Raw genomic sequence first — 15,294 nt, 5'->3', positions numbered from 1 at the left:
TTATTTATTTATTATATGTAAGTACATTGTAGCTGTCCTCAGACACTCCAGAAAAGTGAGTCAGATCTCGTTAAGGATGGTTGTGAGCCACCATGTGGTTGCTGGGATTTGAACTCCAGACCTTCGGAAGAGCAGTCAGGTGCTCTTACCCACTGAGCCATCTCACCAGCCCTCTGGGAGAGTCTTATGGCCTTGCTTTATGTTACTTGTGTTGTTCGGCTTCCACGTGAATGTTGGCTTTCTATTATTTATATTGTTATTTAATATCAGCCTTAGTCCATGGTGATCTGATAGGATGCATGGGATAATTTCAATTTTTGTTATCTGTTGACGACTGGTTTGTGACCAATTATATGGTCAGTTTTGGAGAAGGTACCATGAGGTGCAGAGAAGAAGGTATATCCTTTTGTTTTAGGATAAAATGTTCTATATATATCTGGTAAATCCATTTGTTTCATAACTTCTGTTAGTTTCACTGTGTTCCTGTTTAGTTTCTGTTTCCATGATCTGTCCATTGATAAAAGTGGTGTGTTGAAGTCTCCCACTATTATTGTGTGAGGGGCAATGTGTGCTTTGAGCTTTACTAAAGTTTCTTTAATGAATGTGGCTGCCCTTGCATTTGGAGCATAGATATTCAGAATTGAGAGTTCATCTTGGAAGATTTTACCTTTGATGAGTATGAAGTGTCCCTCCTTGTCCTTTTTGATAACTTTGGGTTGGAAGTCGATTTTATTCAATATTAGAATGGCTACTCCAGCTTGTTTCTTTGGACCATTTGCTTGGAAAATTGTCTTCCAGCCTTTCACTCTGAGGTAGTGTCTGTTTTTTTCCCTGAGGTAAGTTTCCTGTAAGCAGCAAAAGTTTGGTCCTATTTGTGTAGCCAGTCTGTTAGTCTATGTTTTTTTAATGGGAAATTGAGTGCATTGATATTAAGAGATATTAAAGAAAAGTAATTGTTGCTTCCTGTTATTTTTGTTGTTAAAGTTGGGATTCTGTTCTTGTGACTGTCTTCTTTTAGGTTTGTTGAAGGATTACTTTCTTGCTTTTTCTAGGGTGCAGTTTCCGTCCTTGTATTGTTTTTTTTTTTTTTTTTTTTCCTGTTATTATCCTTTGAAGGGCTGGATTTGTGGAAAGATAATGTGTGAATTTGGTTTTGTCATGGAATACTTTGGTTTCTCCATCTATGCTAATTGAGAGTTTGGCTGGGTATAGTAGCCTGGGCTGGCATTTGTGTTCTCTTAGGGTCTGTATAACATCTTTCCAGGATCTTTTGGCTTTCATACTCTCTAGTGAGAAGTCTGGTGTCATTCTGATATGTCTGCCTTTATATGTTACTTGACCTTTTTCCCTTATTGCTTTTAATATGCTCTATATCTAGTGCATTTGTTGTTTTGATTATTATGTTTCAGGAAGAATTTCTTTTCTGGTTTAGTCTATTTGGAGTTCTGTTGGCTTCTTGTATGTTCATGGGTCTTTCTTTTCTTTCTTTCTTTCTTTCTTTCTTTCTTTCTTTCTTTCTTTCTTTCTTTCTTTCTTTCTTTCTTAAGACAAGGTTTCTCTGTATAGCCCTTGCTGTCCTGGAACTCACTTTGTAGACCAGGCTGGCCTAGAACTCAGAAATCCACCTGCCTCTGCCTTCCAAGTACTGGGATTAAAGGCATGCGCCACCACTGCCCGGCAGGACATTTCTTTCTTTTGGTTAGGGAAGTTTTCTTCTATAATTTTGTTGAAGATATTTGCTGGCCCTTTAAGTTGAAAATCTTCATTCTCATCTATTCCTATTCATAGGTTTGGTCTTCTCATTGTGTCCTGGATTTCCTGGATGTTTTGAGTTAGGATCTTTTTGCATTTTGCATTTTCATTGGTTGTTCTGTCCATGTTCTCTATGGAATCTTCTGCATCTGAGATTCTCTCTTCCATCTCTTATCGTGTTGCTGATGCTCACATCTATGGTTCCTGATTTCTTTCCTAGGGTTTCTATCTCCAGTGTTGTCTCCCTTTGGATTTTCTTTATTGTTTCTACTTCCATTTTTAGATCTTGGATGGTTTTGTTCAATTCTATCACCTGTTTGGTTGTGTTTTCCTGTAATTCTTTAAGGGATTTTTGTGTTTCTTCTTTAAGGACTTCTACCTGTTTAGCAGTGTTTTCCAGTAATTCTTTATGGGATTTTTGTGCTTCCTCTAAGTCTTCTACCTGTTTAGCCGTGTTCTCCTGTATTGCTTTAAGTGAGTTATTAATGTCCTTCTTAAAATTCTCTACCAGCATCATTAGATATGATTTTAAATCCAAATCTTGCTTTTCAGGTGTGTTGAGGTATCCAGGACTAGCTGTGTTGGGAGTGCTGGGTTCTGATGATGGTGAGTGGTCTTGGTTTCTGTTAGTAAGATTGTTACGTTTGCCTTTCACCATCTGGTAATCTCTGGGGTTAGTTGCTGTAGCTGTCTCTGGCTGGAGCTTGTTCCTCTTGTGATTCTGTTAGCCTCTATCAGCACTCCTTGGAGTCCAACTCTCTCCTGAGTCTCACTGTTCAGAGTACTCTCTGCAGGCAAGTGTGCAGAGGTCTGGAGCTCAGCTCTGCCTTCTGTCTGAAGATGAAGGCCCAAAAGGGACCCTGTCCCAGAAGCTGTGTTGCTTCCGCCGCCTGCACTCTCTCTTGTGCAGATTGGTCTCTTTGGGACCTGGGATACAAGATGGTGTTCTCACCTGGTCCCACGGACTGAGCCTTATTCTCAGTTTTTAATTAAAACATTTTTTGTTACTAGAGCTTGAACGTGGGGTCTTACACATGGTAGTAAAATTGGCTACTGCTGAGCTATGAGATACATTCCTAGATCTTGGGGTTTTTGTTTTTCATTTTTTTCTCTTTTAGTTAAAAATTTCTCATTCAATATATTTTGTTCATGTTCTGGCCTTTCCCCAACTTTTCTCAGATCCTGCCCCTACTTATCCAACTTCATGTTTATTCCATCTCCTCAAAAAGAAATGAACAAAAAATGAAAAAAACAATCAAAAAAACAGTAAGACACACATACAAAATGCCAAAACAAAGCAGAATCCAGCCACCCACACAAATACCCTGTGGAATTGGTTCTGTGTTGGCTAACTTTGAGTAGGCATAAGGTCTGCCCTGGATTTTGGTTGATACCCAGTGGCACACCAGAGAAGAAAACTGATTTTCCTTTTGCCAGTCAATTTCAACTGCAAATAACTGCTTTGTTAGGGGTGGGATTCCATGACAAACTTTTCCTCAGTGCTGGGACCTCATCTGGCTTGAACCTCTACAGCAGTCTCCTTTCAGAGGAAGGCTTCATGAATATGTCCTATTTAGGGTGAGTGCTCCAACATCTCTCACTTTCGGCACATTGTCCAATTGTGAGTCTCTGCATCTATTGTAAAAGAAGCTTCCCTGCTGAGGATAAAATGATGCAGTGAACTGTGGCTTTAGCAGTATGTCATTAGGAGTCATTTTATTCCTGGGATCCTTAGAGTAATAGTATTGGGTCCCAGATTCTAGGCCACTTTAGCAGTACCCGGTACAGGTTCTGTCTCATGTAGTGGGCCTTAAATCCAACCAGAAAGTGGTTAGTTACTCTTAAACATTTGTGCCACTGTTGGACCAGCATATCTCATAGACAGGTTGTAGTTGTAGGATTTGTAGCTGGATTACACATTGATGCCTACGTTTCTCCTCCAGGACCATGCAGAATACCTTCCAGCGCCATGAACACTAGTCAGTCAGTAATGCTGAACTTCTCGTTGTGCTCCAGCTCAGTTTTCTCATGTTTGATGATGTAAGTATTATCTTCAGCAGTAGAACCTTACCATCATGGGGAGCAACCAATAGTTTTTGCAATAGTCTGTAATATTTTGGGAAGAACCATAGAACTCCCTTGGCCAATGACTCAAAATGTAATTCATTCCTGGTACTGGAGGTTTTACTTGGTGGCATGAAGTGTCCAGTTTGGGCATTGTTTCCCCCATTATTTAGTAACGCTGTCTGAATTCCTTTCTTATGTATATTTTAGGAAGCTTCTACAGTAGTAGGTTTCCATATGTTTTTTGTTTTTGTTTTTGTTTTTTTGTTTGTTTGTTTTTTCGAGACAGGGTCTCTCTGTATAGCCCTGGCTGTCCTGGAACTCACTCTGTAGACCAGGCTGGCCTCAAACTCAGAAATCTGCCTGCCTCTGCCTCCCAAGTGCTGGGACTAAAGGCATGCACCACCACACCCAGCCAATCACATAATCTTATGAGTCAGAGCTAAAAGTCTGCACAAACAGAAGCTAGATTCACCAAAGCTGACAGTAGCACAAATCTACAGGTATAAACATGCATGGTTAGAAGACAATTTGATAGTCATAACGTGGCCAGCTAGGGAGGCAATAGTGGTAAAGCTTCTCCATTAGAGCCTATGGTCTCTCCAGCTATAGGCTTTCTATATGGTTTTTTAAAAGGCTTTAGTGTTGTCCCTCCCCATGATCCGTTTGATGTTGTTCTTCCTTCCTTTCCCCATTTAGTCCTCTTATTCTAGATTGTCCTTTATCTCTCCATAGTACTAGATTCTATTTACTCTTTCTTAGGAGATCCTCTCTTCCTGCCCTGGGCCTTTGTGGATAGCCAAGCTTTAGTGTTCAGCCCTAAAGACATATACATATGAACATCAACAGTAAATGGACTCAGCAGGTTGTATTTCTACACATGCACACACACCCCAACACAATTAAAGAGTAAGAGGTCATGAATTTCATTGAAAGAGTGAGACTGGGTAGAGACAGTGTCTTCCCCACTCCTTCTGTCACTTACTCCTGCTATGATGGATTATGTCACTATAGACACAAAGCAACGGGACCATGTGACTATGGACTGAAACTGAAGGAGAATAATTCCTTCCTTCTAAGTTGATTGAGGTGTTTTGTCACTGTTACAACTGAGGAACATGTCAGGCCTATCACAGGAATTCAACACTAGTTAAATATGCTCAGTTATGGTTTTTTTATTACCTGAGGTTCATTTCCTAGGAAAGTGGGTATACAAGCATACACTGCTGATAAACAACTGAGGAACATGTCAGGCCTATCACAGGAATTCAACACTAGTTAAATATGCTCAGTTATGGTTTTTTTATTACCTGAGGTTCATTTCCCAGGAAAGTGGGTATACAAGCATACACTGCTGATAAACTAGTGGACCTTTGTTTGAAACTTTCATTTGGTCTGTGCCTCAAGTGATAACTTTATAGATGTTTTGCTCCTGTTGCTCCTAACTTGAGGAAATTTCAAGAAACCCTTGCAACTTGGAATGTGTTTGCAACTTGATTTGTTTTTTTAAAAGTAATTCCACCAAGTTAACTGAGTGCTTCTTTCTTTCTTTCTTTCTTTCTTTCTTTCTTTCTTTCTTGCTTGCTTGCTTGCTTTCTTGCTTTCTTGCTTTCTTGCTTTCTTTCTTCCTTTCCTCTTTCTTTCTTTCTTTCTTTCTTTCTTTCTTTCTTTCTTTCTTTCTTTCTTTCTTTCTTTCTTTCTTTCTTTCTTTCACAGAGTTCAGGATCAAGCTCAGAAGCTCACAGCTGCCAGCAAGCACTCTACTACTGAACTGCACCATCTCTCCAGCCCATGCTTACTCTTGACTAGCCCCAAAGTAGTCAATGGTATGGCAAAATAAACCTCCATTTCATTTAGATTTTTATAGTATTTTTTGCCACTTAAATTATTTTATGTAGTTGAGTATGATTTTTTTCCCTAAGGAATTCTATGTATCTCAACTTCAAGAGTCTTCAACCTTTATGTTATACATAATTTCCTATAGATTTCAAAGTTGCTTTAATAAAAAGTTTAATGTTAAAACAGTTGTGGATTTACATGTAGTTATGTGACTACATTATCCTTTACCTTTTTTCTCTGACAATATCTTCCAAAAATATATCACAAGCAGAAAATGGACATTAATATAATAGATTAATCTGATTCCTGTTTTTTTCCTAGTTATAGGTATACTCATATATGTGTATGAGTTTAATTCTATGTAATTTTATTATGTGTAGGTTTGTGAATCCATGACCATCATATTTGGGATACAGAATGTTTAGCACCACAAAGATTCCTTAAATGTTGTCCTTTTATAATCATACTGCCTCTACCTCCTTATACTCCATGCCTCTCCTTAGCACTTAAAAAACATAAATCTCTCTAATTTTGTACTATCAAAAATGTTACATTACTACCTCTGGTCCACACACACCCCACAGGTGCCCAGCATGGTCCCTCAAGCCTGTACCCAGCTTACTTTGCCTTTGGTAGCTCATGTCACAACCATTCCATTCCTTTGCTTCAAGGTGTGGGCCCTGAAAGGAACTGTATACCTGCTCTGCCCCTAACTGCTTCTGCCTCTACCTCAATGTACCGTGACTGTTTGACAAGGTTGCTCTGGCTCAGGCTGAGGAATTGACTCCACACTTACCCTGACCCCTGGCATATCCACATCTGGTCCTGTGTAGTCACCAACCCCAGGTATAGTAAGTAACCTTCGCATCCCAACTCCTCAGCCATTGACCTCTGGTCTGGGGCTCCATAGCCCCTCCACTAGTACACTCTGGCCTCAACCCAAACTCTGTCAGAGACCTTGTCTTTACCCAGAGCCTAGACCCCTTAGCATGGGTTCTGCCACCTCAGAGGTCTCCCCAAGCTATATAGCCTACAATCCAACTTTGGATTCTGACCTGGTGGGTTAAAAACCCATACCAAAACACAGCTGACAATGTAAATCCAGATGCCCAGGTTACAGCACAAAAACTAGATAAACTAAACCAATATCTAATTGTCCAAATCACCAATCTCATAATAATGTTTCCTAAAGAGAACAAGTTACAAGAAATTAAAGACACGGAATTCCAAAGGACAATACATGTTCAACAAGCTCAAACAATTCAGAGAGGGCACAGAATGAAATTAAAGACAACAGGAATAAAATGATGGGAGTCCAAGTATACAAAAACACATCTCAGCAAAACATGGAACAGTAAGACTGTAAATTCTCAGTTCAGCTATCGATAATTTAGGATCCTTTGTAGGTGAGTCAGTCGGTTGGTTGTGGGTCATAGGTGGTGGTTGTGTCACTTCCATTGCTCTGTCGTTTTATACATTTGTCGAAATGGATTCCTTTTGACTTTCCTCTTCTTCTGAGCCTATTATGATACGCTATTTGCTGCCTAGAGGGACATTTGGATGAAGTTCAGCTTAGGGAGCTAGTGAGGCCTAGTGATGATTATTGAATGGGTTGCTGAACCATTCTCATCTTGGCTATGTGTCAACAGGACCAAAACCTTAGTCTTTCCTTAGAGAATATGAACATGCTGGAAATGGGCTATCAAATTTCAGACCCAGTAAAGTCTCTACTATCTGGAGCTTAGAAAATCTTAATGAAATGGATAATTTTCTAGATACCACTTACCAAAGTCAAATCAAGAAATATTTAAATAGTCCCATAACCCCTAAAGAAATAGAAGCAGTCATTTAAACTCTCCCAACCAAAAAAACAAAACAAAGCAGGGACAGATGGTTTTAGTACAACATTCTACTAGACTTTCAAAGAAGAACTAATTAATACTAATTTTTAGTTTCATTTTAAAAATAATAATAAAGCATATTCTTTTAAGGTCTATAAAGAATAGGGGCTCACAGAGATTAAACTGCCCACTAGGGAGCCTGCATGGACCTAACCCAGGCTCCCTGCACCTACCTTATGGTTGTATAGTTGGTATTCTTGTGGGACTCCTAACAGTGGGAACAAGGGCTGTCTCTGACTCTGTTGCCCACCTTTGGTACCCTTTCCCTCTACTGAGTTGTCTTGTCTAGCCTTAATAGGAGATGCACTTAGTCTTACTGCAACCTGATATGCAATGGCTGGTTGATATCCATCAAGGCTGGCCATTTTCTGAAGAGAAATGGAGGAGGAGTTGATGGCAGGAGGAGTGAGATTAAGGAGAGGAAGGGGGAGAAACTGGAGTCAGGATATAAAATAAACAAAATGACAATAAGTCTTATATTTTAAAATACTAAAAATAAATTTTCAAGATCTCAAATAGATAATTTTACTCTATACCTTTGGAAAAATAAGGCTAATCCAAACCCCAAGACACTAGATGGGGAGAAATAATTAAGAGCAAGGAAGAAATTAATGAAATAGAAATGAAAAAATACAAAGAATCAGTGAAGAGTTGGTTCTTTGAAAAGATAAATAAGATTGACAAACCTCTAGCCAAACCAAAAACAAGAGAAAGAAGACCCAAACTAAGACAATTGGAGTCAGAAGGGAGATATTACACAGGCTGAGATGGTTCTATTTAGAAGCATACATGTATATATAGTATGAGTGTTAATTAATTTTTTTTTACTGTGTACAGGTTTTCTTTTTAGTAGATATTTTTATTTACATTTCAAATGCTATTTCCTTTCCTGGTTTCCCCTCCGAAAATCCGCTATCCTCTCCCTGCCCTGCTCCCCAACCCATCCACTCCTGCTTCCTGGCCCTGACATTCCCCTATACTGGGGCATAGAGTCTTCACAGGACCAAGGCCTCTCCTCCCATTGATGACCAACTAGGCCATCCTCTGCTACATATGCAACTAGAGCCATGAGTCCCACCATGTGTTTTCTTTGATTGGTGGTTTAGTCCCAGGGAGCTCTGGGATTACTGGTTAGTTCATATTGAACAACAATTAATTTAGAAGAGGCCATGAATTTAAACAAAGTAAGGAGGGATAGAGTTCTGTAGAGTTTGATGGTAGGAAAAGGAAGGAGGAAATGATATAATTATCTCAAAAAAATTTTTAAAATTGAAAATAAAGACAAAAAAGGAAATTACACACAAATATCCTGGGTGAGCATAAGTGTAGAAATTCTCAGTAAAATGCTGGCATACCATATTCAAAATCACATCAAAAAATTATTCATGATCAAGTTATTTTCCTTCCTGAGACTGAGAGGTCTGATTTGCCATACCTAAATCAATAAATGTAATACAGCACATAAATGGACTCAAGGACAAAAATCACATGATAAAGTGACAGGGTAAAGATGACGGCAGCATACTGCAACTTAATTAGAGGCTATCTATGAAAAACCTATAGATAATTTCATATAAAACAAAGACAAACTCAAATGCACTGCTACTAAAGACAAGGTTGTTCATATTCTCTGCTATGTTAATAACAGTCCTTGAAGTCTTAGCACTAAGACAAGGAAGCGTATTTGATACAAATAGGGAAGGGAGTCACCATGCACATAAATGAAACTAAAACTAGAACTAGATCTTTATCTAGTTTCATCTGACCAAGAGAGAGAGAGAGAAATACCCAAGGCCTTACACTCTGAAATTTCTGTAGCAGAAAGTAGGGAGTATGTTTCAACATATGGTCACAGATGGAGATGCTCTAAATAGGAGTCTGATAGTATAGGAACTAAAACCAACAATAAAAAGTTTCTATGTAACAACATTATTAATCAACAGCCCACAGAATGGGAGTCTTTTCAAACTATACATTTGTCAGAGGATTAGTGTCTGGAATATATAAAGAATTTTTCTTTTGTTATCATTGAAATCTTAATTACATTTCTTCTTTCCTTTTCTTTCCTGAAAACCCTGTCACCTTCCCTGCTGTCCTTCAAATTCATGGCCTCTTTTCACTAATTGTTACTGCGTGCTATACACAAACATACACACACACATATATGCATTATATGTTATATATGGCATAGCATATAATAATATTCTTAAATATAACCTACTCAGTTCACATAATGTTACTTATACCTATGTTTTTAGGGTTATTTGGTACTGGACAACCAATTGGAGTGTTGTTTGCGGGGGAGGACCACCTCTCCAGGTAAAATCTAAACATCAGAAAATCAACAACCCAGTTAAAATAATCTAGAGCACTAAGCAGAGTATTCTCAGAAGAAGCACTACAAACGGCTAAGAAACACAAGACTGCTCAATATCCTTGGCCATCAGGGAAACACAGAAGCTCACTTTTCAGTTTCCATCTTACTGTAGTCAGAATGGTTATCATCAAGAATGCCAGTGACATGGATGTAGAGGACAGATTCCTTCATTGTCTTAAGTCTCCAGAAATATTGCAGAAGAGGAGTCAGGGACTAAAGGATGGGAGACAAAAAGGGCTGCAAAGTTCCATCCTAGAGACTCAGTACAGCCATTGCAATGATGAACTCACAAAAACTGCATTTACCTGAACTTAGCCTGCTGAAGACATTGAAAGTATTTCTAAGTAGCTTTTCCTGTTGTGAATGTACCTCTCAGCTAGTCCAGTTTCTGGTTCAGAGCTCTTAGGAACAGAGTTGTCTTAAACATTTGCTTACAGGCACTTGTGTAGATATCAGCTGCTTTTTTGGTTAAATCTCTGAAATAAATGCCTAGGCGTTCAATGGCAATGTTATATCAGTATGTATGTAGTTTTAAAATGAGAAACTGTCAAATACTTTTGCAGAATTACTGGACCATTTTACACCCCTGCCAACAATGTAAGATTGATCCAGCTCCCCACATTCTCATAAACACTTGTTTTTGTTTCTTTAAGAAAACAAATTAAGCCGGGCGTGGTGGCGCACGCCTTTAATCCCAGCACTNGGGAGGCAGAGGCAGGCGGNTTTNTGAGTTCGAGGCCAGCCTGGTCTACAAAGTGAGTTCCAGGACAGCCAGGGCTATACAGAGAAACCCTGTTTCGAAAAACCAAAAAAAAAAAAAAAAGAAAACAAATTAACCATTCCATTTATTGAGAATTCACTTACCATTCAGTGCATTGCTTAGATATGTAGTATTCAGTTTTTAGTACACATACAAGGTTGTATATCAATTACTACTAATTCCAGAACATTTCCATTACCATAGAAAAAGAAACCCAATAAATGGAATTTTTATGAAACACGACCTTTTGTTTGGCTTCTTTCATTTAAAATAGAATTTCAAGGTTTCTCCATATTCTACCAGCTTTCAAATTTTCAGTTGTTGTGCTTTCAGATTTCAGAATTTCTTTTCATTTTCTGTTTATAATTTCAAAATTATTGTTTAATATCTATTTAATAAAACAGGTGTTTTGAAATATATTTTATTAGTTCTTTGAGTATTTATATACTTTGGTCATTTTCACCCCCTTCCATAAACTCCTTTTAGATTATTTGCCAGCAGCTTCTCTGGTGGGGTGGATCCACCCTCCCTTTCCATGCAGGAGCTCTAGTCTAGCTTAGGCTTGCACAGGTCTTTTGCTGTCACAACCACTGTGAGTTCATATACATAACTAAGTGAACATAATGTTAACCTGACATTTATACTCATATTTTAATAAACCTTTCCACCTTCACTAGAGAAGCTTCTCTTTTTAGTAGTTAGTATCAGAGAGAGACCCACAACTGACTATGGTGTGGAGAAAAAGACTGGGAATCTCTTATTCTAGTCTTTTCTCAATCAAATCCATTATGGTAAGGTAATATATTCCATATGATTTCCATTGTTTTATAATTGGTAGAATTTGTTTTATGGCCCAAGAAGCAATCTAGGCTCCTGTCTTTGATACACATATTTCCATTCATCTGAATTCTCTATGCATTAATTTGAGAACTAATTATTTGCACAAGAATTCCCCATTCATTATTTCCACTTTACTTCAGTAGCTACAGTCAGAGTCTAAAGGAACGGTAAGTTTCTTAAATTTCTTCTGCTTTGTGTGTGTTTGAGCATGCGTGTGGAACACACACTGCTAATGTGAATTTCAGGACAAGAGACAGCATTTCTTAGCTGTAATTTATATAATTGCCTGCAGGTGGTAGCAAAGCAACACAAAAAAATCAACTCCTTTTCCTTCATCCTTTGTTTCAGTTTGGGGTGTGTGTGTGTGTGTGTGTGTGTGCTTATTTGTTGTGGTTTTGTTTTTGATACAGGGTTTCTCTGTGTAGTCCTGGCTGTCCTGGACTAGCATTGTAGACTAGGCAGGCCTCCAACTCACAGAGATCCACCTGCCTCTGCCTCAAGCACTGGGATTAAAGGTGTGTGCCACCTTACCCTGGCCATCATTTGTGTTTTAAAGAAACAGAAACGAGAGTTTTCTGCTGCCTTGAAAGCTGGTAAACTCGCTTGGAAAATATCACTTTTAAATATGTTTGCCAATTTTGGAAATGAAAAAGATTTATTATTTGTAAGTGCCATTTACCAATGGTAGGCTAAGTTTACATTTGCATGTTTTATTGGCTATTTTCCCCTCTAATTTATCTATTTGTTTTTATTGTTCATTTTCCTGTTCAAGGTTAAGAGGAAAACTCTGCTTTTTCTATCTTACTGTTATTAAAGTAATACATCTCATTATGGAAAATTAAAAATACCAGAATCACTCTAAAAAGAAAAAAAACCCTACATAGTACCATTATTACCATCTTAATACATTTTACTCATTCCTATATTATTAATGTGTTGGTGGGATATTGTGACCTTAAATTATTTATTTTGTCCAGTTTATTTCCAAATTTCTAAATAAAATTGACCGTGACCCTCTGTCTTACTAGACTTTTTCTGTATATCCTTTAAGTCAAACATTTTAAATGTGAGGTACTACCTGAAAAAGAAAGTTAAGAATGGTAGAGGAAGATACTTGACATGGAACTACTACAGCCTCTTCATGCATGTATGCATATGTACACACGCGCATACACACTTAAAATAGTAAATAATAAAGTTTTATGCAAGCTATGATAATTAACTTGAAATTGGTATACTTATTTGAGAAGAAGTTACATAAAATAATTAGTTTTGTGTGCATGGAACAATAATTGATGAAAAATGAGCCCATGAATTTGGAAAAGAGCAAGGAGGAGTAAACTGTATGGGAGCATTTGGTGGGAAGAAAAGGAAGAGGAAAATGGTGGAACTAGAGTCACAAAATAGAAAAGAAAGAAGGGGATGGTGAGATGGTTCAGCAGTTAAGAGCACTGGTTACTCTTCCAGAGGTCCTGAGTTCAATTCCCAGCAACCACGTGGTGCTCACAACAGTTTGTAATGGGATTTGATGCCCTCTTCTGGCATGCTCGTGTACATGCAGATAGAGAACTTATACATAAAAAAGTATACAAAAATAAGTAAAATAAAAACTAAAATAAAATACTTAGTTCTCACATCCAAGAATATAACTTGATCTACCTCCTTTTATTGATTCTACCTCATAGTTCCAACCACCACGTGAGTTCCTCTGGCAATGGGCAGGGGCCTCTGGGTGAATAGCATCCTTTTTAAACACAGACTATATAAACCTCTTGCCCTAAAAATCACTGTATTAAACCTAGTTTGTAGAATTATCCAAACTTCCTTTTAAACTTGATTTAATTTCTTATAAACTTAAATATTTTCTTTTGTAAAGATATCCAAAATACCAAGCTTCATTTTATAATTTCATTTATGTATCAAAATGTCCTGAACTTTTCAGGATACCTTCCTCTAAGGTACACAGCTTATATCTTTCCTCCCTTTAAAACATTTATCTTTCCATACTGTCATTCTTAAAGATATTCTATGGAGTGTATATAACTCAGGAATCGAGCATATTTGAGGGCATGAGTAGGATCCCATCACCAAAACAAAAGAAAACTATAAACTCCTTCACTTCTACTATAGTGCAGCAATTTGTCATCTCAGTGAGGCTCAGTCTCTCATTGTCCTGTCCTCAGATGAAACTGACTGCAGCTCATTCAGCAGCTGCTGGCTGCAGTTTCTCCACTTTTTTACTAACAACTTTACCTCAGGCAGGTTATTCCTTATTCTATACATTTTTGACTAGTTTTTCCCCCTTTTATTGGATATCTTCCTTATTTACATTTCAAATGTTTTCCCCTTTCCGAGTCTCCCCTTTAGGGAACTCCTTATCCCATGCCCCCTTCCCTGCCTGTATGAGGGTGCTCCCCCACCCACTCCTGCCTTCCCGCCCTGGCATTCCCCTACACTGGGGCATTGTGCCCCCTCAGGCCCAAGGGTCGTTCCTACCCCTGATGTCCAACAAAGCCATCCTCTGAAGAAGCTCTTCCTTCTCTTGAGCCTGCTTTGCCAATCTTGCTTTTTCTTCCTTTAAGCTTTCTTTAGTATTCTTCATAGAATCATTTTGGGGTTCACTGGATGACATAGTATCAAATGATTTAGATTGGGGTTCATTTTTATTCTCTGAACTATCCTTTTCAGACTCATTGTCTGTGTTCCAAACTTTCTTGGAATTCTGAGCAGTTTTCTTCTTTTGAAGATGCCCCTGGTTCTGCAAAGGTCTGATCATCTTCATTCTCTACTTTAAGTCACTTCACTGCACTACAAAGAGAAAAAGATGTTTTCTCTCATCTTTCCTTAAGTGTTGCACTCAAAGGTTGTTTTCCTGAACTATTTGTATGGGGTGATGGTGGATTCCCACGGGTCTGAATCAATGCTGATCTGACAGGCCTTCCACCTTGGAAGTGAACTGATTTCCTTCTTCCTCAGCCATGCCCACAGCAAATACACAGCCAAGGCAGACACACAGCCAGCAATATAGCAGTATATAGACTCTGCCCTCTGAGGCAGGGCCAGGGCCTGTGATTGCAGCTTTAAAGCCACGTCTATCCCATACAGTATCTGAGTCATCTCAGACATTGCTTTTGTTTTCTAAACCCCTTTACTGTGTATGGATCACATCTTGTCTCTTTTTCGTGTTCCATACTTTTGTATAAATTTGCTATTTTTCACTAGCATGTTGTAACAACTTTGGAGGTATTTCCCCACCACCACCTGTCTGGGGCGTGCCTATGTTGCCACTCACCTATGTCTTTATTTCATGATTTAGCTAGACAGTTTTGGTTGTCTTCCCTGCTGTATGAACCATTACTACCAGTCCTTAGGCTCAGGTGACAGTGGTTTTATCTGTGCTCTATTCTTCATTGAACTTTCCACTAAGCTGATGCTACGCCTTTGATATATCACAGAGATAACACTAATTTGACAAAGCTCCACAGAGATCTTAGGCTGATCTAATTACATTTAGGTTATTTACATAGTCCCTCCCTCCTCCCTCTCTCCCTTTCTCTCTTCTTCTGTCTCTCTCCTTGTGTGTGTGTACACATGTGCATAATATCTTAGGGTTTCTACTATTGTAATAAAGCATCATGATTTGATTTCATTTTACACAAAAAATTGTGTGTGTGCAGGGCAAGAACTCAAGACAAGAACTTGGAGGCAGAAACTGATGCAAAGACCATGGAGACACGTTGCTTACTGGCTTGCTCAACCTT

The 15,294-nt window shown here is 38.4% G+C and overlaps 1 long non-coding RNA gene and 1 pseudogene across 4 annotated transcripts in view; one reads left to right on the top strand and one right to left on the bottom strand.

Annotated features, from left to right (window-relative positions):
• Positions 1-5,907, top strand: part of LOC110287359 — a 24,736-nt gene extending 18,829 nt beyond the window's left edge. For 2 of the 4 annotated variants that reach the window (XR_003835732.1, XR_002377202.2), the window contains exons 5-6: positions 3,696-3,792; positions 5,533-5,907. This is a non-coding gene — a long non-coding RNA (uncharacterized LOC110287359). Of the gene's footprint in view, positions 1-2,304; positions 2,359-3,695; positions 3,793-5,532 lie in introns of all 4 variants that reach the window. The other 2 variants (XR_003835731.1, XR_002377203.2) reach the window with 2 other exon arrangements.
• Positions 5,908-13,617: 7,710 nt separating this feature from the next.
• Positions 13,618-15,294, bottom strand: part of LOC110286327 — a 3,074-nt pseudogene continuing 1,397 nt past the window's right edge.

The sequence above is a fragment of the Mus caroli genome, chromosome X (assembly GCF_900094665.2).
Source record: "Mus caroli chromosome X, CAROLI_EIJ_v1.1, whole genome shotgun sequence".
In the NCBI taxonomy this organism is placed as follows: Eukaryota; Metazoa; Chordata; class Mammalia; order Rodentia; family Muridae; genus Mus; species Mus caroli.
This window is presented reverse-complemented; position numbering and strand designations above follow the sequence as displayed.